At 42.4% G+C, this 21,464-nt stretch overlaps 1 pseudogene; it reads left to right on the forward strand.

Moving 5' to 3' along the window:
- The first annotated feature begins 17,808 nt into the window (after positions 1 to 17,808).
- On the forward strand, positions 17,809 to 17,979 carry LOC134758149 (uncharacterized; annotated as a pseudogene).
- The last annotated feature ends 3,485 nt before the right edge of the window (positions 17,980 to 21,464 follow it).

The raw sequence follows: 21,464 nt of genomic DNA on the forward strand, positions 1-21,464 counted from the left end.
TTGAGATGGAGTTTCACTCTGTCACCCAGGCTGAAGTGCAGTGGGCCTCACTGCAACCTCTGCCTCCCAGGTTCAAGCTATTCTCCTGCTTCAGCCTCCCGAGTAGCTGGGATTACAGGCAACTGCCACCATGCCCGGCTAATTTTTTCTATTTTTAGTAGAGATGAGTTTTCACTATGTTGGCCAGGCTGGTGTTGAACTCTTGACCTCAAGTGATCCACCCGCCTCAGCCTCCCAAAGTGCTGGGATTACAGGCATGAGCCACTGCAGCCAGCCTTTATTCTTTAGATGACTGGGACATACCCAGGTTGCCTGGAGCCTAGGGCCTAGTCAGGGCTAAAGATAGAAATTTGGGGACAGCTGCATAGAGATAACATTTACTCTCTGGGACTGTTTCATCTGTAAAATGGACAGAAGATCTTCAAAATATGGAATCAACACCTTCTGAGTCTCCCTCACCTGCCACCGTCATCTAGTCCCAACTCTCCCTGCCAGGAAGCCTCAGGAATGGCCAGCACTTCCTAGACTGCCACAGCATCCCTGAGAAACTCCTGAACTTGAGATTTCAGCCCCCAAAAGTTTGTGGGTGGTGCTCAGAATGAAAAAGTGAATCAGTCCTTCCCACCTTTCCCACCACCTAGCACCAAAAGATTTCAGGATCAGATTTGGCAAGCAAAAGGAGATGTTACAGGAAAGCAGTCCCGATCGAGATCCCAAGAGAGAGTTCTTGGATCTCACACAAGAAAGAATTCAGGGCAAGTCCACAGTGCAAAGCAAAAGTAAGTTTATTGAGAAAGTAAAGGAATAAAAGAATGGCTACTCCATAGACAGAGCAGCCCTGAGGGCTGCTGATTGCCCATTTGTATGATTATTTCTTTATTTTATACTAAATGAGGGGTGAATTATTCGTGCCTCCCCTTTTTAGACCATATAGGGTAAATTCTTGACATTGCCGTGACATTTATAAACTGTCATGGCGCTGGTGGGAGTGTAGCAGTGAGGACGACCAGAGGTCATGCTCATCGCCGTCTTGGTTTTGGTGGGTTTTGGCCAGCTTCTTTCCCGCAACCTGTTTTATCAGCAAGGTCTTTATGACCTGTATCTTGTGCTGACCTCCTATCTCATCCTGTGACTGAGAATGCCTAACTGTCTGGGAATGCAGCCCTGTAGGTCTCTGCCTCATTTTACCCAGCTCCTATTCTAGATGGAGTTGCTCTGGTTCACATTCCTCTGACATTTGCCTCCTCCCTACTATAAGAGAAACTTTAATCCTAAAAGTTTCGGAGGGATGAAGATGCATCTTCTGTAACTTCTTCAGGCCGAATGGGGTGATGATATTCCTGCTTAACTATTAGGGTCCCTTATGTTCAGGGTAGAGAGGAGCTCAGAAAACATCAGTATAGTGAGGGCCATTCATAACTCCAAGTTCTGACAAAAGGTGATATCTGGAAGATTAATAAGTATTCAGTTTAAGAAAACATTCAGTAAGCTTATCCTGCACTCCTACACAAAGAGTACAATAGCAATATATTCCACAAGAGTAAAGCAAAATAAGTAAAATTATCCCAAGTAAACTAAATTAGAAGGCTTTCCATGAACTGGGCAACTGTTGGAACCAAGCTGATGTGGGGTTGCTAGCTGATTCCAGTGTGTTCAGAATTAGAATATCGATTCAGATTTTTACATTACCCATCTTCCATGGCGTCCATGTGAAGAGACCACCAAATAGGCTTTATGTCAGCAATAAAGCTTTTTAATCACCTGAGTGCAGGCGGGCTGAGTCCAAAAAGAGAGTCAGCAAAGGAAGATAGCGGTGGGGCCGTTTTATAGGATTTGGGTAGGTAGTGGAAAATTACAGTCAAAGGGGGTTGTTCTCTGGCTGGCAGAAGTGGGGGTCACAAGGTGCTCAGTGGGGGAGCTCCTGAGCCAGGACGAGCCAGGAGAAGGAATTTCACAAGGTAATGTCACCAGTTAAGGCAGGAACTGGCCATTTTCACTTCTTTTGTGATTCTTCACTTGCTTCAGGCCATCTGAATGAATACGTGCAGGCTTGGGCTCAGAGACCTGACACCATCACTCTTGTTTGTTTTGAGCAGCAGTCAGAGATCACTGGTTGGTTCACAGGAATAAGCTGGGTTAGCCTAAATTGCAGAAACAAACTTAAAAACAACTGATGAGACTAGAATCTAATAACCAGTGTACCATAAGTTCTTGAAACATTATATTTCTCTCTCCAGTTTCCCATTTTTACTAAAGACAAATCTTGGTAAGACTGATTTGCTTTGTTATACTTGGCCTGATTATTTATATAAAGTGTAGCAAGAATAATTATTTTTCACATAAGCTCTTTTTATTATTTATTTATTGAGATGGAGTCTCACTCTGTCACCCAGGCTGGAGTGCAGTGGTACAATCTTGGCGTACTACAACCTCTGCCTCCTGGGCTCAAGCGATTCATCTGCCTCAGCCTCCCAAGTAGCTGGGATTACAGGTGCCCACCACCGTGCCCTGCTAATATTTTTGTATTTTTAGTAGAGACAGGATTTCACCTTGTTGGCCAGGCTGGTCTCGAACTCCTGACCTCAAGTGATCTGCCCACCTTGGCCTCCCAAACTGCTGGTATTACAGGTGTGAGCCACCACAGCCAGCCACATAAGCTCTTTTTAAATGGGCTTTCCTGGAGCTCTGTTCCAAAGAAGGAATCTTAGATAAGACTTTTTGCCATGGGTTTGTACCCTCAAATACCTATGAGTTGGGTAAATTCGTCTCTTCTTGAGGTTCCAAGATAACTTGGAGTTCCTGGGTCTGTTAGAAAGTGACATTCTTTACTTACCACAGGTCAGAAACCCTGTACAAGGACTGTGTAGGCAAGGTATGAGGCCAGTTCCCCAAGGGGCTTCTATTGGCTCTATAAGTTAAGTTTAATTCCTTAAAAGAAAACATGCCATTCCAGTCAAAGCCTTGATAAAATAACCAGTTTCTCCAATTGTGTCCTGTTGCAAAAGAAAACAGGTACTTATTTGCACTTACGCAAATAACTATATTGCATAAATTAGGAATACTCAATTAGTTTGACCATAGGTAAGATTTTCATAAACCTTTTATTAACCCTTTACTTTTTTTGTGAAAGAGCAGATTAGTGTTCTAAGAAAAACCTGTTATACTTTTAGTCCAATGCTTAATTTATGGAAAAACTGAAAAATACCCCTTTAACTTTAGCCAATATGTTCACACAAAGAATTTCTTTTTACAAGATTCATTTTTTATAAACTTTTCATAACTTGCTCAAACCTTTAGCTTTATTCTGTTTAACTTAAAACAATCCTTTAACCCTTTAGACAAGAAAATCCACATTCCCGTGACTTCTTATAATCTTTTACTAAAAACACATTTCGCTTTCCCTACACGCCTTACGTGTAGAAGAACTGTTTCTTTAGTAGTCTCAAATACACGTTACAATGTTAACTCTTAGCAACTTTTACTTTTGGTGAAAACCTTGGTAAGTAAGGGGTTTGGGTCCAGGGTTTCCGCACTGTAGTCCCTTCAGTGGTCACCAGAAAGATGTTATAGGAAAGGGGTCCCTATCCAGACCCCAAGAGAGGGTTCTTGGATCTTGCACAGAAAGAATTCAGGGCGAGTCCACAGTGCAAAGCAAAAGCAAGTTTACTAAGAAAGTAAAAGAATAAAAGAATGGCAGCCGGGCGCGGTGGCTCATGCCTGTAATCCCAGCACTTTGGGAGGCCGAGACGGGCGGATCACAAGGTCAGGAGATCGAGACCATCCTGGCTAATACAATGAAACCCTATCTCTACTAAAAATACAAAAAAATTAGCCAGGCATGGTGGCGGGCGCCTGTAGTCCCAGCTACTTGGGAGCCTGAGGCAGGAGAATGGTGTGAATCTGGGAGGCGGAGCTTGCAGTGAGCTGAGATTGTGCCACTGCAATCCAGCCTGGGCGACAGTGCGAGACTCCGTCTCAAAAAAAAAAAAAAAAGAGTGGCTACTCCATAGACAGAGAAGCCTCAAGGGTTACTGGTTGCTCATTTTTCCCATTATTTCTTGATTATATGCTAAACAAGGGGTGGATTATTCATGCCTCCCCTTTTTAGACTATATAGGGTAACTTCCTGATGTTGCCATGGCATTTGTAAATTGTCATGGCGCTGGTGGGAGTGTAGCAGTGAGGATGATCAGAGGTCATTCTCATCGCCATCTTGGTTTTGGTGGGTTTTGGCCAGCTTATTTCCTGCGACCTGTTTTATCAGCAAGGTCTTTATGACCTGTATCTTGTGCTGACCTCCTATCTCATTCTGTGACTGAGAATGCCCTAAATGTCTGGGAATCCAGTGTTAAGGGGGTGGTGGGGGGGCTTGTTCTTAGAGCTCCCAAGATGGTGGCGGGCCGCTTCCAAGATGGCGGCAAGCCTCTTGTTCTCTGACCTGGGGTTCTTGGCCTCACGGATCCAAGGAATGGAATCTTGGACCATGTGGTGAGTGTTATAGCTCTATTAGAAGCCGTGGGTCACGGAAGAGAACCGTGGAACCTAGCAACTAGTGTTCAGCTCGATTAAGATGAACCCGGGCACTTAGCCGTGCAGGAACAATGGCAAGCCTTTAGCCCGATCGGGAGTGGCAATGGGTGCCTCGCTGGATCAGGAGCACAGCAGACACCCTGCCGGATCCGGAAGGGTGGAAGTCAGCAGCGGGTCTGCGACGGTGGCAAACAGCAGTGGTGGACGGCGAGCAAAAGCTCAGTTCAAGCCATAACAAACACTGACCAGAAGAGTGTGCAGCTGCAAGATTTAATAGAGTGAAAACAGAGTTCCCATAAAATGGGAGGGGACCCGAAGGGGGTTGCCTTTTGCCGGCTCGAATACCTGGGTTTATATCCCGATTATTGTCCCTCCCCCGTGCTCTCAGGTGATAGGTGATTGGCTATTTCTTTACCTCCTGTTTTTGCCTAATTAGCATTTTGGTGAGCTTTCTTTTCTACCTGATTTGTCAGGTGTGAGCTAAGTTGCAAGCCCCATGTTTAAAAGTGGATGTGGTCACCTTCCCAGCTAGGCTTAGGGATTTTTAGTCGGCCTAGGAAATCCAGCTAGTCTTGTCTCTAACCAGTAGGTCTCAGCCTCATTTTACCCAGCTCCTATTCAAGATGGAGTTGCTCTGGTTCACATACCTCTGAGAGAGACATCAAGATGAAGGAATGATAGCCCAAAGAGAAGCCAGGATCTGGACTGTGGTCTAAACAAAGGACAGTATTCTTGAGATATATTTAATACAGAGATCCAGAAAAGCCAGGAACGCTGAGTCTGTGTAGCTAGTCTGGAAGGCAACGTGAGTCACAGGCCCCAGCTGAGAATGTTCTTTTGAAATGACTGTGGACATTTTAGACACATTAGAAGTTTCATGCGCGTCCGTGTGAAGAGACCACCAAACAGGCTTTGTGTGAGCAATAAAGCTTTTAATCACCTGGGTGCAGGCGGGCTGAGTCCGAAAAGACAGTCAACGAAGGGAGATGGGGTGGGGTAGATTTGGGTAGGTAAAGGAAAGTTACAGTCAAACGGGGGTTGTTCTCTGGCAGGCAGGAGTGGGGGTCACAAGTTGCTCAGTGGGAGAGGTTTTTGAGCCAGGATGAGCCAGGAGAAGGAATTTCACAAGGTAATGTCATCACTTAAGGCAAGGACCGACCATTTTCACTTATTTTGTGGTGGAATGGCATCAGTTAAGGCAGGAACAGGCCATTTAAATATCACTTCTTTTGTGATTCTTCAGTTACTTCAGGCCATCTGGATGTATATGTGCAGGTCACAGGGGATATGATGGCTTAGCTTGGGCTCAGAGGCCTGACAAGAAGTATATTCATTAGTACATGTGCCTTTCTTTCACACTCAAACTGGCCAGTTTGGAAAGGCTGGGTGGAATTTTCTGTTTAAAAGCTGTTAACGAAGAAAGTCAAACTGTAAAATATTTAAAGAAGTTTATTCTGAGCCTTATAATTTAGTGACCTTGGCCCAGAACACAGCCTCAGGAGGTCCTGAGAACATGGGTTCAAGGTAGTTGGGTTACCATTTGGTTTTATACATTTTACGGAGACAGACATTACAGGCAAAGACATACAGGCAAAGACATAAATCAACACATGTAAGGTATACATTGGTTGAGCCAGGAAAGGTGGGGCATCTCCAAGTCGGGGGTGGGATGCTTCCAGGTTATACATGGATGCAAAGATTTTCTGACTGGCAGTTGGTTGAAAAAGTTAAGCTTGGCCTGAAGAGTTGAAGTCAGCATAAAGAAATGCTTGAGTTAAGATAAGAGTGGTTGTGGAAGCCAAAGTTTTTGTTAAGTAGATGAAGCCTCTGAGTGGCAGGCTTCAGAGTAAATAGATGGTAAATGTCTCTTATCAGACCTTCAAAGGTGTCAGACTCTTAGTTAAATTTCTCCTGGATCAGGGAAAGACCTGGAAAAGGAAGGGGATTCTCTACAGAATGCAAATTTCCCCAAGGCAAGGCTTTGCAGGGCCATTCCAAAATATGCCAAATAAACATATTTTAGGGTAAAATACTTGCATTTCCTTTAGACCCTGTTATCTGTCATGTGATGGTATACCAGAGTCAGGTTGGAATTTGGTATCTTATTGCTATAAAGAGTCTGTTTTGTCAGTCTTAAGATCTCTATTTTAATGTTAATGCTGGTCAGTTGCACCTAAACTCCAAAGCGAGGAAAGTATACTGAGGGTATCCTACCTCCCTTCCCATCTAGTGGCCTGAATTGTTTTTCAGGTTGTCTTGGGGAATCCCCTTGGCCAAGCGGGTGAGGGTCCATTCAGATGATTGGGGGGCTTATAATTTTATTTTTAGTTTACAGAGTAAAAAACTCAAAAGGTCAAAGTGGTGAATTTTAAATCCATAATCTTTTAAAAATGACTGCATCTCTATGCTCACTAGATTTTCCTAAAAGAGATTTCAAGGTGTAAATTGGCCAACTAGTCTTCTCTTGGAACTAAATCTTTTCAGGGTTACATGGAATATTTGCCCTTAAGAACATTTTGGGTTCTTTGTCAGTTGTCAGAAAGTCCTTCATTCAAGGTTTTTGGGCCGGGTGCAGTGGCTCACGCCTGTAATCTCAGCACTTTGGAAGGCCAAGGCAGGAGGATGGCTTGAGGCCAGGAGTTTGAGAGCAGCCTGGGCAACATAGTGAGACCTCATCTCTATTAATAATAATAATAATAATAATATTTTCTGTATACCTTTTCCCAGTTATAATATATAGCCACAGTTATCAAAACCCAGTAACTGACTTTGGTACAACTATACTATTAACTCCAGGAGAGACTTTATTCAGATTTCATCAGTTTGTATATGTATTTGTGTGTGTGTGTATGTGTGTGTTTGTGTGTGTGTGTGTATGTGTGTAGTACTGTAGAGTTTTATCACATGTACATTTTCATGTAGCTACCACCACAATCAGAATACAGAATTGTTCCCTCGCCATAAAGAAACTTCCTTGTTACCTCACAGTCACATCTACCCCAACTCCTAACTCCTGGCTACCACTGAGCTATTCTCAAGTACTATAATTTGTTATTTCAAGAATGTTCAATATGTATGATTTCAAGAATCATACAATACGTAGCTCTTTGAGATTGGTTCTTGTCATCAACTCAAGATCCATTCAAATTATGTATCAATTTTTTCCTTTTTTTTTTTAATGAGACAGTTTCACTCTGTTGCCCAGGCTGGAGTGCAATGGCACCGTCTTGGCTCACTGCAATCTCCACCTCCCAAGTTCAAGCGATTCTCCCGCCTCGGCCTCCCAAATAGCTGGGACTATAGCCACGTGCCACCACGCTCACCTAATTTCTGTATTTTTAGTAGAGACAGGGTTTCACCATGTTGGCCAGGCTGGTCTCGAACTCCTGACCTCAAGTGATCCACCTGCCTCAGCCTTCCAAAGTGCTGGAATTACGGGCGTGAGCTACTGTGCCCGGCCAAATTTTGTTTTTGTTTTTGTTTTTTTTTATTGCTAAATTGTTGTATGGCTGCATTAATTTACCCTTTCACCCATTGAAGGACATTTGGGCTATATCCAGTTTTAGCTATTACCAATAACGCTGTTATCAACATTGGTTGTAGGAAAACAGCCTGCTGCATGGCAAGAGTAACACCATTTTGAAGCGAAACTGCCGTGATGACTGATGTCTGCATACCAACTCGTTCCCATTCCCACAACAAGGTCAAGAAACAATGCCCATAGCATCCAACTCCTCGTAGAGAAACAATGCCTGTACATAGATAACCCCTCATAAAGATACTTATCTAACTTCCCCAGTGGTCCCTAGTTGTTTCATAAGAGGGTCTGAGACATGACCAGCTGCACATGTTTTACCAAAAACAGCTTGCTAATTAAAGAATATTTTCCAGAAAGAAGGTGGGTGTGGGCATCCACCATCTCTTGGCTGCCAGAGATGCCACTTCTGTTTGTAAGTCCCTACTAAATGTTTCCTTCTGAGAAACTGGATTTTTCACCCTTTGTCTTCAGCCTCTCACCTCCCTTTGTCTTTGGGGGTTTACGTAGACCTGCTTACCACAGAACATTGGCTTACAGGTTTAGGGGTGAGCATCAGCTTTCATTTCTGCAGGAAATCGTAGATTGTATGATTGTATGGTAATTGTATGATTGTAATGGTATGTGTATGTTTAAATTTTCAGAATCTGCCAAACTGTTTTTCCAGAGTGGCTGTATCATTTATGTTATGTCCCCAGTGCCTGAGACATCTGGATCCTTTCCAGCACTTGGTAATATTATTAGTATTATTATTGGAGAGAGGGTTTTACTATGTCACCCAGGCTGGAGTGCAGTGGCACAATCACAGATCCTTGCAGCCTTGCTGTCTGGGCTTAAGCGATCCTCCCACCTCAGCTTCCCAAATAGCTGAGACCACAGGTGTGCGCCACCACACCTGGTGAATTTTATTTTATTTTTGTAGAGGCAGGGGTCTTGTCATGTTGCTTGGACTGGTCTCGAACTCCTGGCCTCAAATGATCCTTGCACCTTGGCCTCCCAAAGTGCTGGGATTATAGACATGAACCATTACCACTGCGCCCAGCCCGATCATCTTTTCATGTGCTGACTTGCCATCCATCTTTGGTGACAGGTCATCCTCTGTGGTGAAAGTGTGTGTTTACATCTTTTGACCATATTCTAATTAGATTGTGTTTTAAAATTGTGATAAAATGTGCATAACATAAAATTTACCGTTTTTAGTCTTGCAGTTCTGTGGCACTAAGCACATTCACACTGTTTAGCCACACCACCATCCATCTCCAGAACTGTTTTATCTTCCCCAGCTAAAATTCTACCAATAAACAATAACTTCATTCTCCCCTCCTGCCACTGTTGGGAAAAAGCTGAATGTAGGGAGGGAAACTGAGGCAGGGCTTGCATAGTGTCCTTTGGAATGTGTCTAGACTTGCTGGCTGCTTGCTTCTAGCCCTCCTAGGCTCCTGTTCCCATTATCTCAAGTAGCAGGACATGTTCCATATAAATGCTAAACCATCACAGCTGTAAATCATGTGCTTAATGGAACATGCTCTTTTGACCTCCACAGTCTCAACACCTGTTTCTTTGTTGGATTACCAATAAATACCGTGGGCTCTCAGAGCTCGGGGCCTTCGCGGCCTCCATACATAGCGATGGCCCCCTGGTGTCCCACCTTTTTCTCTCACTGTCTTTTTCTCAATCCTTTGACTCTGCTGGACTTTGTCACCCCCACGACCTGGTGTTGGGTCTGATCACCCCAACACTCCACCCCTTGGCAATCGACATTCTGCTCTCTGTCTCTATGAGTTTGACTAAGTACCTCATATAAGTGGCATCGTCCAATATTTGTCTTTTTTGTGTCTGGCTTATTTCACTTGGCATGTCAAGGTTCACCCACGTTGTAGCACATGTTAGAATTTCATTTCTTTTTAAGGCTGTATAGTATTCCACTGTACGCCTACACCACATTTTGCTGATCCATTTGCCTGTTGATGGACATTTGGGTTGCCCCCACCTTTTGGATTTGTGAATAATGCTGCTATAAATATTGGTGTACAAATATCTGTCTGAATGCCTGCTTTTACTTCTTTTGGGTATACAAGCATACCTTGGAGATATTGCAGGTATGGTTCCACATCACCACAATAACACAAATATTGCAATAAAGCAAGTCACACAAATTGTTTTGTTTCCCAGCACATATAAAAGTTATGTTTACACTATATTGTAGTCTATTAATGTGCAATAGGATTATGTCTAAAAATGTGCATACTTTAATTTAAAAATACTTTATTACTAGAAAATGTTAACCTCATCTGAGCCTCAGTGAGTTATAATCATTTTGCTGGCCCAGGGCCTGGCCTTGATGTTGATGGCTACTGACAGATCAGGGTGATGGTTGCTGAAGGTTGGAGTGGTTGTGACAATTTATTAAAATAAGACAACAGTGAAGTTTGCCATGTCAATTGACTCTTCTTTTCACAAAGGTTTCTCTGTAGCACATGATGCCATTTGATAGCATTTTACCCCCAACAGAACTTCTTTCAAAATTGGTTAGTGTCCTCCAATCTGTCACTGCTTTATCAACTAAGACTATGAAATATTCTAAATCCTTTGTTGTTGTTTCTTTTTTAAAATTAAGTTTATTTTTTCAAAACGTTTTTAGTAGAGATGACATCTTACTATGTTGCCCAGGCTTGTCTCAAACTCCTGGGCTCAAGTGATCCACCTGCCTTGGCCTCCCAAAGTGCTGGGATTATAGATGAGCCATTGTGCCCAGCCCTTTGTGGTCATTTCAAAAATGTTCACAATCATCTACATCAGGAGTAGATTCCATCTCAAGAAACCACTTTCTTAATAAGCAACTTCTCCTCAATTCAAGTTTGATCATGAAATTGTAGCAATTCAGTCACATCTTCAGGTTCCACTTCTAATTCTAATTCTCTTGCTATTTCCACATCTGCAGTTCCTTCCTCCACCGAAGTCTTGGACCCCTCAAAGCCATCCGTGTAGGTGAGAATCAACTTCTTCCAAATTTCTTTTTTTTTTTTCTAATTTTAAAAATTATTTTTATTTTTATTTTTTTTGAGACAGAGTCTTGCAGTTTCGCCCAGGCTAGAGTGCAGTGGCGCAATCTCGGCTCACTGCAAGCTGTACCTCCTGGGTTCACGCCATTCTCCTGCCTCAGCCTCCTGAGTAGCTGGGACCACAGGCGCCTGCCACCACGCCTGGCCAAACTTCTTCCAAACTTCTGTTCATGTTAATATTTTGACCTCCTCCCATGAATCACAAAGGTTCTGAATGGCATCTAGACTGGTGAATTCTTTCTGAAAGGTTTTCAATTTACAAGATCCATCAGAGGAATCACTATAGCCTTATGAAGTGCATTTCTTCTTCTTTTTTTTTTTTTTTGAGTCTTATTCTGTCACCCTGGCTGGAGTGCAGTGGCATGATCACAGCTCACTGCAGTCTCAACCTCCTGGGCTCAAGCAATCCTCCAGCCTGAGCTTCCTCAGGTGTATGCCACCTCAGGACCACAGGCATGCACCACAACACCTGGCTAATTTTTAAATGTTTTGTAGAGACAGGGTCTCACCATGCTGCCCAGGCTGGTCTCAAACTCCTGGGCCCAAGCCATCCTCCTGCCTCGGCCTTCCAAAGTGTTGGGATTATAGGCGTGAGCCACCTCACCCGGCATGAAGTGTATTTCTTAAATAACAAAACTTGAAAGTTGAAATTATTTCTTGAATGGCTGCAGAATGGCTGTTGCGTTAGCAGGCATGAAAACAACATGTTAATCTTTTTGTATGTCTTACAGATCTCCTTGGGTGATCATGTGCACTGTCGATAAGCATTAATCTTTTGAAAGGGATCTTTTTTCTGAGCAGTAGTTCTCAACAGTAGGCTTAAGATATTCAGTAAACCATGCTGTAAATGGATGTGCTGTCATCCAGGCTTTGTCCGCTTATTAAAGCACAGGCAGAGTGGAAATTTTTTAAAGGGTTCTAGGATTTTAGGAATGGTAAATGAGCATTGGCTTCAACTGAAAGTCACCAGCAGCATTAGCCCCTAACAAAGGAGTCAGCCTGGGCTGGACATGGTGGCTCATGCCTGTAATCCCAGCACTTTGGCAGGCTGAGGCAGGAAGATTGCCTGAGCCCAGATGAGACCAGCCTGGGCAATGTAGGGAGACTCTGATTCTACAAAAAACATTTTTTTTTTTTTTGAGATGGAATCTCCCTCTGTCACCCAGGCTGGAGTGCAGTGGCATGATCTCGGCTTACTGCATGTTCTACCTCCCAGGTTCCAGTGATTCTCGTGCCTCAGCCTCCCGAGTAGCTGGGACTACAGGCGCCCGCCATCATGCCCAGCTAATTTTTTGTATTTTTAGTAGAGACAGGGTTTCACCGTGTTAGCCAGGATGGTCTCGATCTCCTGACCTCGTGATCTGCCCGTCTTGGCCTCCCAAAGTGCTGAGATTACAGGTGTGAGCCATCACACCCAGTCCAAAAAATTTTTAAAAAGTTAGCTGGGCATGGTGGCATGCACCTGTGGTCCCAGCTACTTGGGAAGCTGAGGCAAGAGGATCACACTTGAGCCCAGGAGGTCAAGGCTGCAGTGAGCCATGACTGCCACTGCACTCCAGCCTGGGCAACTGAGTGAGACCGTGTCTCAAAAAAACAAAAACAAAAACAAAAACAAAAACAAGTCGGCCTGTCTTTTGAAGCTTTGAAACCAAGCATTGATTTCTCCTCTCTAGCTATGATAGTCCTAGATGGCATCTTTTTCCCAATAGAAGCCTGTTTCATCTACATGGGAAATCTGTTGTTTAGTGTAGCCACTTTCGTCAATGATCTTAGCTAGATCTTCTGGAGAACTTGCTGCAGCTTCTCTATTAGCACTTGCTACTTCACCTTGCCCTTTTATGTTATGAAGACAGCTTTTTCCCTTAAACCTCATGAACCAACCTCTGCTGGCTTTCAACTTTTCTTCTGCAGCTTCCTCACTCTCTGAACCTTTATGAAATTTAAGAATTGCTCCGGATTAGGCTTTGGCTTAAGGGAATATTGTGGCTGGTTTGATCTATCCAGACTGCACAAACTTTCGCCATATTAGCAAAAGGCTGTTTTTGCTTCCTTGTCATTTGTGTGTTCACTGGAGTAGCACTTTCAATTTCCTTCAAGAGCTTTTTCTATCATTCATAACTTGGCTGTTTGATGCAAGGGACCTATCTTTCACCCTATCTTGGCTTTTGACATGCTTTCCTTACTAAACTTAATTATTTCTAGGTTTTGATTTAAAATGAGAAATGTGTGACTCTTCCTTTCACTTGAACACTTTTGAGACTATTTTAGGGTTATTATTTGGCCTAATTTTTCTTTCTTTCTTTTTTTTTTTTTTTTTTTTTTTGGGAGACAGGATCTTGCTTTGTTGCCCAGGCTGGAGTGTAGTAGCACAATCATGGCTCACTGTGGCCTTGGCCTCCCGGGCTCACACAATCCTCCCACCTCGGCCTCCCAAAGTGCTGGGATTACAGGTGTGAGCCACTGCACCCTGCCTAATTTCAATATTGTTGTGTCTCAAGGAATAGAAAGGCCCAAGGAAAGGGAGAGAGAGATGGGGTGGACTGGTTGGGGTAACAGGTTAGTGGAAGAGTCAGAACACACACAATAAAAGCTTTCAATTTCTCCACATCCTCAACAACACTTATTTTCTGTTTTGTTGCTTTGTGTGTTTTAAATTTTTAAAAAATTAATTATTTATTTTTTGAGATGGAGTCTCACTCTGTTGCCCAGGCTGGAGAGCAACGGTGTGATCTTGGCTCACTGCAGCCTCTGCCTCCCGGGTTCAAGCAATTCTCATGCCTCAGCACCCCCTCCCTCAAATAGCTGGGACCACAGACATGCGCCACCATGCCTGGCTAATTTTTGTATTTTTAGTAGAGATGGGGTTTTGCTATGTTGGCCAGGTTGGTCTCAAACTCCTGGTCTCAAGTGATCTGCCTGCCTTGACCTCCCAAAGTGCTGGGATTACAGGCGTGAGCCACCATGCCGGGCCATGTATATGTTTGTTTTAGATAATAGCCATCTTAGTGTGTTTGCAGTGATAGCTCGTTGTAATTTTGATTTTAGTTTCCCTAATGATTAGTGATATTGAGTATTTTTTCATGTGCGTATCGGCCATTTGCATATCTTCCCTGGAGAAATGTCTATTCAAGTCCTTTGTCCATTTTTAAATAGTTTTTTTTTCTGCTGTGAATTGTAGACATTCTCTCTCTATATATTCTAGATATTAATCATTTATCAGATATAATTATTTTCTTTTATTCCTTGGGTCGCATTTTTACTCTGTTGATAGTGTCCTTTGTTGCACAAATTTTAAAATTTTGGTAAAGTCCAATTTAACTATTTTTTTATTTTATTGTCTGTGCTTTTGGGGTCATACGTGAGAAATTTTTAAGTTAGATGTCATGGAGCTGCTCCCGTATGTTTTCTTCCCAAGGTTTTACAATATTAGCTCTTATATTTAGGTCTATGATACATTTTGAGTTGATTTTTGTATTTAGTTGGCCCTTGAACTTGAATAATTAGGGGCATTGATCCTCCTCGCAGTCAAAAATCCATGTGTCGGCCGGGCACAGTGGCTCACACCTGTAATCCCAGCACTTTGGGAGGCTGAGGAGGGTGGATCATGAGGTCAGGAGATCGAGACCATCCTGGCTAACAAAGTGAAACCCAGTCTCTACTAAAAATACAAAAAATTAGCCAGGTGTGGTGGCTGTCAGGCCTCTGAGCCCAAGCTAAGCCATCATATCCTCTGTGACCTGCATGTATATATCCAGATGGCCTGAAGCAACTGAAAATCCACAAAAGAAGTGAAAATAGCCTTAACTGATGACATTCCATCATTGTGATTTGTTTCTCCCCCACCCTTAAGAAGGTTCTTTGTAATCTCCCCCCTACCCTTAAGAATGTACTTTGTGAGATCCACCCCCTGCCCACAAAACATTGCTCCTAACTCCACCGCCTATCCCAAAACCTATTAGAACTAATGATAATCCCACCACCCTTTGCTGACTGTCTTTTCAGACTCAGCCCGTCTGCACCCAGGTGAAATAAATAGCCTTGTTGCTCACACAACGCCTGTTTGGTGGTCTCTTCACACAGATGCGTGAGACAGTGGCGGGTGCCTGTAGTCCCAGCTACCTGGGAGGCTGAGGCAGGAGAATGGCGTGAACCTGGGAGGCGGAGCTTGCAGTGAGTCGAGATTGCGCCAACGCACTCCAGCCTGGGTGACAGAGCAAGACTCTGTCTCAAAAAAAAAAAAAAAAAAAAATCTATGTGTCATTTTTGACTCCCCCAAAGTTTAACTATAAACAGCTTACTGTTGACTAGAAATTTTACAATAACACAGTCAATTAACACATTTTGTTTATCTATTATATACTGCCTTTTTTTTTTTTTTTGCGATGGAGTCGCACTCAGGCTGGAGTGCAGTGGCACAATCTGGGCTCACTGCAAACTCTGCTTCCCAGGTTCAAGCGATTCTCCTGCCTCAGCCTTCCAAGTAGCTGGGATTACAGGCATGTGCCATCACGCCTGGCTAATTTTTGTATTTTTAGTAGAGACAATGTTTCACCATGTTGGCCAGGCTGGTCTTGAACTCCCAACCTCAGGTGAGCCACCTGCCTCAGTCTCCCAAAGTGCTGGGATTACAGGTGTGAGTCACTGCGCCTGCCCTATATTCTTAATAGAGTAAATTAGAGTAAAGAAAATGCTATTTAAAAAATTGTAAGGAAGAGAAAATACATTCACTGTTCATTAAGTGGAAATGGGTCATCACAAAGGTCTTCATCCTCTTCACTTCCTGTTGAGTAGGCTGAGGAGGAGGAAGAGGAAGGGTTGATTTTGCTGTCTCAGGAGTGGCAGAGGCAGAAGAGGTGGAGGAGGTGGAAGGGGAGGCAAGAGAAGTGGGCACACTCAGTGAAACTACAGAAATGCAATGTAATTTATTTCTGACTTTTTTGTTCATTTCTCTAAAAATATTTCTATATGATAGCAATTCCTTTTCTACCATTTGCTGTAGTTTTAGTGCCCATATCATGGAAGGGTCCATGTAAAAGAAGTAAAAAGCAGGCATGAATAATGAGAACCCTTCTGTCAGACTGTCTAATGTTAATTTTTTTTCCAGTAACGATTCTTTTATGTCTTCTTCCTCATGGTCTGGCACTGGTTCAGAAGCACTCATCTCCATCAAGTCATCTTCTATTAATTCCTCTGGTATGGCTTCTATTAGCACTTTAATTTCCCCAAGATCCATGTCTTGAAACCCTCCACCCCACACCCTCCCACATTTTTTGTTTTGGGCTTGATGGCTTTCACAGCTTTTAATTTTTATTCAGTTAACTTATTTATTTATTTATTTAGGCTTTAACAGCTTTTCCATAACAATGATGGCATGTTCAATGGTGTGATCCTTCCTGACTTTCATGATAGTCTCTCTATCTGGGTTTTCTTCCATAGCACTGACAATCCTTTCCATAGACTGTTGTGTGTAATGAGCCTTGCAGGTCCTTATGACCCCTGATCTAGAGGCTATATTAGAGACCTCATGTTTGGGGGACAAGTAGACAACTTCAGCGCCTTCAGTGTTGAACTCATGGGGTTCTGGGTGGCCAGGGGCATTGTCCAATATTAAGAGAACTTTAAAAGGCAATTCCTTACTATCAAGTTACTTCCTGAGTTCAGGGACAAAGCATCAATGAGACCAGTCCAGAAAAAGGGTTCTCATTGTCCATGCCTTATTGTTGTACAAACAAAAGACCAGCAGCTGGTGTTTATCCTTTCTGTGCAAGGCTCAGAGGTTAGCAGCTTTACAGATAAGGGCAGTCATGATCATAAACCTGACTGCATTTGCACAAAGCAGTAGAGTAGAGCTAATCTCTTCCTACCTTAATTCCTGGTGCTCCCTTCTCTTCCTTACTAATAAATGTTCTTTGTGGCATTTTATTTTCCAGAACAGGGCACTTTCATCTGCATAAAAACCTGCTCAGGCAGATATCCTTTCTCATCAGTTCTTTTTTTTTTTTTTTTTTTGAGATGGAGTCTTGCTGTTACTGAGGCTGGAGTGCAGTGGTGCCATGTCGGCTCACTGCAACCTCTGCCTCCCAGGTTCAAACAATTCTCATGCCTCAGCCTCCCAAGTAGCTGGGATAACAGGCATCTGCCACCACGTTTGGCTAATTTCTTGTGTTTTTAGTAGAGACAGGGTTTCACTGTGTTGGCCAGGCTGGTCTTGAACTCCTGACCTCCGGTGATCTGTCCACCTCTGCCTCCCAAAGTGCTGGGATTACAGGCATGAGCCACCACACCCAGCCTCAGTGAGTTTCTTAATGGCATCTGGGAGCTTATCTGCTGCATCTTGGTCAGCAGAAGCTGCTTCTCCTGTTATCTTGACTTTCTTTTTTTCTTTTTTGGAGACAGGATCTCACTCCATTGCCCAGGCTGGAGTGCAGTGGTATGATCACAGCTCACTGCAGCCTCTTAACTCCTCAAACAATCCTCCCACCTTGGCCTCCCAAAGTGTTCAGATAACAGGTGTGAGCTACCATGACTGCCCTTATCCTTTTTGATGTTATTGTAAATCGAATTGTTTTCTTAATGTTCATTTTATATTGTCTATTATCAATGTATAGAAATACAACTGGTTTTTGTGTGTTGATTTCGTATCCTGCAACTTTGCTAAATTTGTTCATTTGTTCTAACAGAATCACTTCTTGGCCTTTTGGCCAAGATCAAATGTAGTTCTAATAGATGTGTGTGTGTGTGTGTGTGTGTGTGTGTGTGTGTAATCTTTAGGGTTTTCTACATATAAGATCTTGTCATGTGAGGAAAAAGGCAATTTACTCCTTCATTTCCAATTTAGATGCCTTTTATTTCTTTTTCTTGCCCAATTGCTTTGGCTAGGACTTCCAATACTATGTTGAATAGAAGTGGCAAAAGCTGCCATCTTGTCCTATTGCCAGGCTGGAATGCAGTGGTGCCGTCTTGACTTACTGTAGCCTCTGCCTTTTGGGCTTAAGCAATCCTCCTACCTCAGCCTTCCAAGTAGCTGGGACCAGGCACATGCCACCATGTCTGGCTAATTTTTGTATATTTTGTGGAGATGGGGTTTCGCCATGTTGCCCTGGCTGGTCTCAAACTCCTGAACTCAAGCAATCTGCCCACCTCAGCCTCCCAAAATGCTGAGATTACATACATGAGCCACTGCACCCAGCCTAACTTTTAAGGAATTATCAAACTGTTTTTGGAGTGGCTACACTATTTTGTATTCTCCCCAGTTGCTCCACAACTGGAACTCTCATCAGTATTTGGTATTATCATTTGTTTGTTTTTGGTTTTTGCCTCTCTAGTAGGTGTGTAGTGATATCTCATGGTAGTTTTGAGTTGTGCTTCGCTAATGGCTAATGATATTGAGCATCTCTTACTGTGCTTATTGGCCATTTGTATATCATCTTTGGAGAAATATCTGTTCAAATCTTTTGCCCATTTTTAAATCAGTCATTTGTTTTCTTACAGCTTCCTACAATTGATATCTGTCTACCTATTCTGAATACAAACTCTATGTTGAATATGTGATTTGCAAATATTTTCTTCCAGTGTGAGATGTCTTTTCATTCTCTTAACAGTGCCTTTTGCAAAGAAAAAAGTTTAAATTGTGATGAAACTCAATTTATCACTTTTTTTTTTTATGGATCATGTATTGGTGTCATATCTACAAACTCCTTGCTTACTGTCAGGTTGCAAAGTTTTCTTTTATTTTTTTTCTAAAGTTTTATAGTTTTACATTTAGATCTATGGTCCACTTTGAGTTAATTTTTGTTTAAGGTGTGAAGTTTAGATCCAAGTTTTTTTGGCATCTGGTCGTCCAGTTGTTTCAACATCATTTGGTGAAAAGACTATCTTTTCTTCATTGAATTGGCCATTTTGAGTGGATCTATTTTTGGACTCTGTATTCTGATCCATTGATCTTGTGTTTATCCCTTCTTCAATATTAGTCAGTGTTGATTACTGTAGTTAAATAGTAATTTTGATAATTAGAAAGAGTGAGTCTTCCAACCTTGCTTTTGTTTTTTTTTTTTTTTTGAGACAGAGTCTCACTCTGTCACCCAGGCTGGAGTACAGTGGCGTGATCTCAGCTCACTACAATCTCTGCCTTCCAGGTTCAAGTGCCTCAGCCACCCAAGTGGCTGGGATTACAGGTGTGTGCCACCAGGCCCAGCTAATTTTTATATTTTTAGTACAGATGGGGTTTCACCATGTTGGCCAGGCTGGTCTTGAACTCTTGGCCTCAAGTGATCTGACTGCCTTGGCCTCGGGGATTACAGGTGTCAGCCACCACACCTGGTCTGCTCTTCTTTTTCAAAATTGTTTTAGAATCAGCTTATCTGCATCTACAAAAAAAACCTTGATAGAATGTCTATTAGAATAGTGTTAAATCTGTAGAACATTTTGGGGAAATTGTCATCCTAACTATATTGAATGAATGTTACCATTCACAAGTGTAGCCTTTTCTTCATTTGCTTAGGTGTTCTTTGATTTCTTTCATCAGTATTTTATAGTTTTCAGTATATCGATTCTGCACATTTTATTAGATTTCTGCCTAAGTATTTTGTTTGTTTAAGGTTTTGTCAATGCTGTTTTAAAAAAATTTCAATTGAATTCAGATCAGAATCCAGTCAGTTACTGCTACTGTTTTGAAACACAATTGATTTTCATATGTTGATATTATGTCCTACAGTCTTGCTGAACTCATTTATTATTTTTAGGAGCTTTTCTATACATTCCATGGAATTGTCAGCATAGACGCTAAAGTTGTCTGTGAAAAACACAATTTCTTTCCTTCTAAAATGCATGTCTTTTGTTTGTTTTTCTTGTCTCATTGCTGGTTTTCTAGCACAATATTAAATAGGAGTGGTGAGAATGAATAACCTTGTCTTGTTCCTGATCTCAGAGGGAAAGTGTTCAATCTTTCAACATTAAGTATGATGCTTGTTTTTGTTTTTTTTGCAGATGCCCTTATTCAGGCTAAGGAAGCTCTCTTCTGTTCCTAGTTTGCTGAGTCCTTTTACCAGAATGACCACTGAATTTTGTGAGATGCTTCGTCTACATCAGTTTATTTATTTGATTTTTTCTTTAGATTTTTTTCTTCTTTAGTTTTTTTTTTTTTTTTTGAGACAGAGTCTTGCTTTGTGGCCCAGGCTGGAGTGCAGTGGTGCAATCTCGGCTCACTGCAACCTCTGCCTCCCGGGTTCAAGCAATTCTCCTGCCTCAGCCTCCCAAGTAGCTGGGACTACAGGCACCCGCCACCATGCCCAACTAATTTTTGTATTATTAGTAGAGGTGGGGTTTGACCATATTGGCCAGGCTGGTCTCAAACTCCTGACCTTGTGATCTGCCCACCTCAGCCTCCCAAAGTGCTGGGATTACAGGCATGAGCCACCGTGCCTGGCCTCTTTAACATGGTGGATTACATTAATTGATTTTCAAATATTGAACCATCCTTGAATTCTTGGTATAAACCTTGCTTGCTCATGGTAAGATATGCACACATGCATGTATATTGGTGGATTTAATTTGCTGATATTTTGTTGAGATTCATTTCTATGTTCATGAAAGATCTTCGGTTTGGTTTTTTTTTTTTTTTTTGAGATAGAGTTTCGCTCTTGTTGCCCGTTGCCCAGGCTGGAGTGCAATGGCAAGATCTGGGCTCACCGCAACCTCCTCCTCCTGGGTTCTAGCGATTCTCCTGCCTCAGCCTCCCGAGTAGCTGGGATTACAGGCATGTGCCACCACACCCAGCTAATTTTTATATTTTTAGTAGAGACGGGGTTTCACCATGTTGGTCAGGCTGGTCTTGAACTCCCAACCTTAGATGATTTGCCCGCCTCGGCCTCCCAAAGTGCTGGGATTACAGGTGTGAGCCACCACACCCGGCCAAAAGATCTTTGGTTTGTAATTTTATTGTCTTGTCTGATTTTGATATCAAAGTAATGTTGGCCTCACAAAATGAACTGGGAAGTGTTCTCTCCTCTTCTGTTTTCTGGATGAGATTGTGTAGAATTGGTGTTATTTCTTCTTTAAATGTTTGTTAGAATTTGTGAGTGAAACTACCTGGAGATGTCTTTTTCAGGGGCTTTTAGCTACAAATTCAAGTTCTTTACCAGATAGAGAACTATTCAGAGTATCTATTTGTTCTTGGGAAAATGAGGTCATTTGTATCTGTCAAGGAATTGGTCCACTTCATCTAAGTTACCAAGTTTTTATGCCTTGGTTTGTCATAATATTCACTTATGAGCCTTTTAAAGTGTCGAGGAAGGAATCTGTAGTGATATTTCTTCTTTCATTCCTGAATTTAGTAGTTT

This window comes from Gorilla gorilla, chromosome 2, assembly GCF_029281585.2.
Source record: "Gorilla gorilla gorilla isolate KB3781 chromosome 2, NHGRI_mGorGor1-v2.1_pri, whole genome shotgun sequence".
NCBI classification, from domain to species: domain Eukaryota; kingdom Metazoa; phylum Chordata; class Mammalia; order Primates; family Hominidae; genus Gorilla; species Gorilla gorilla.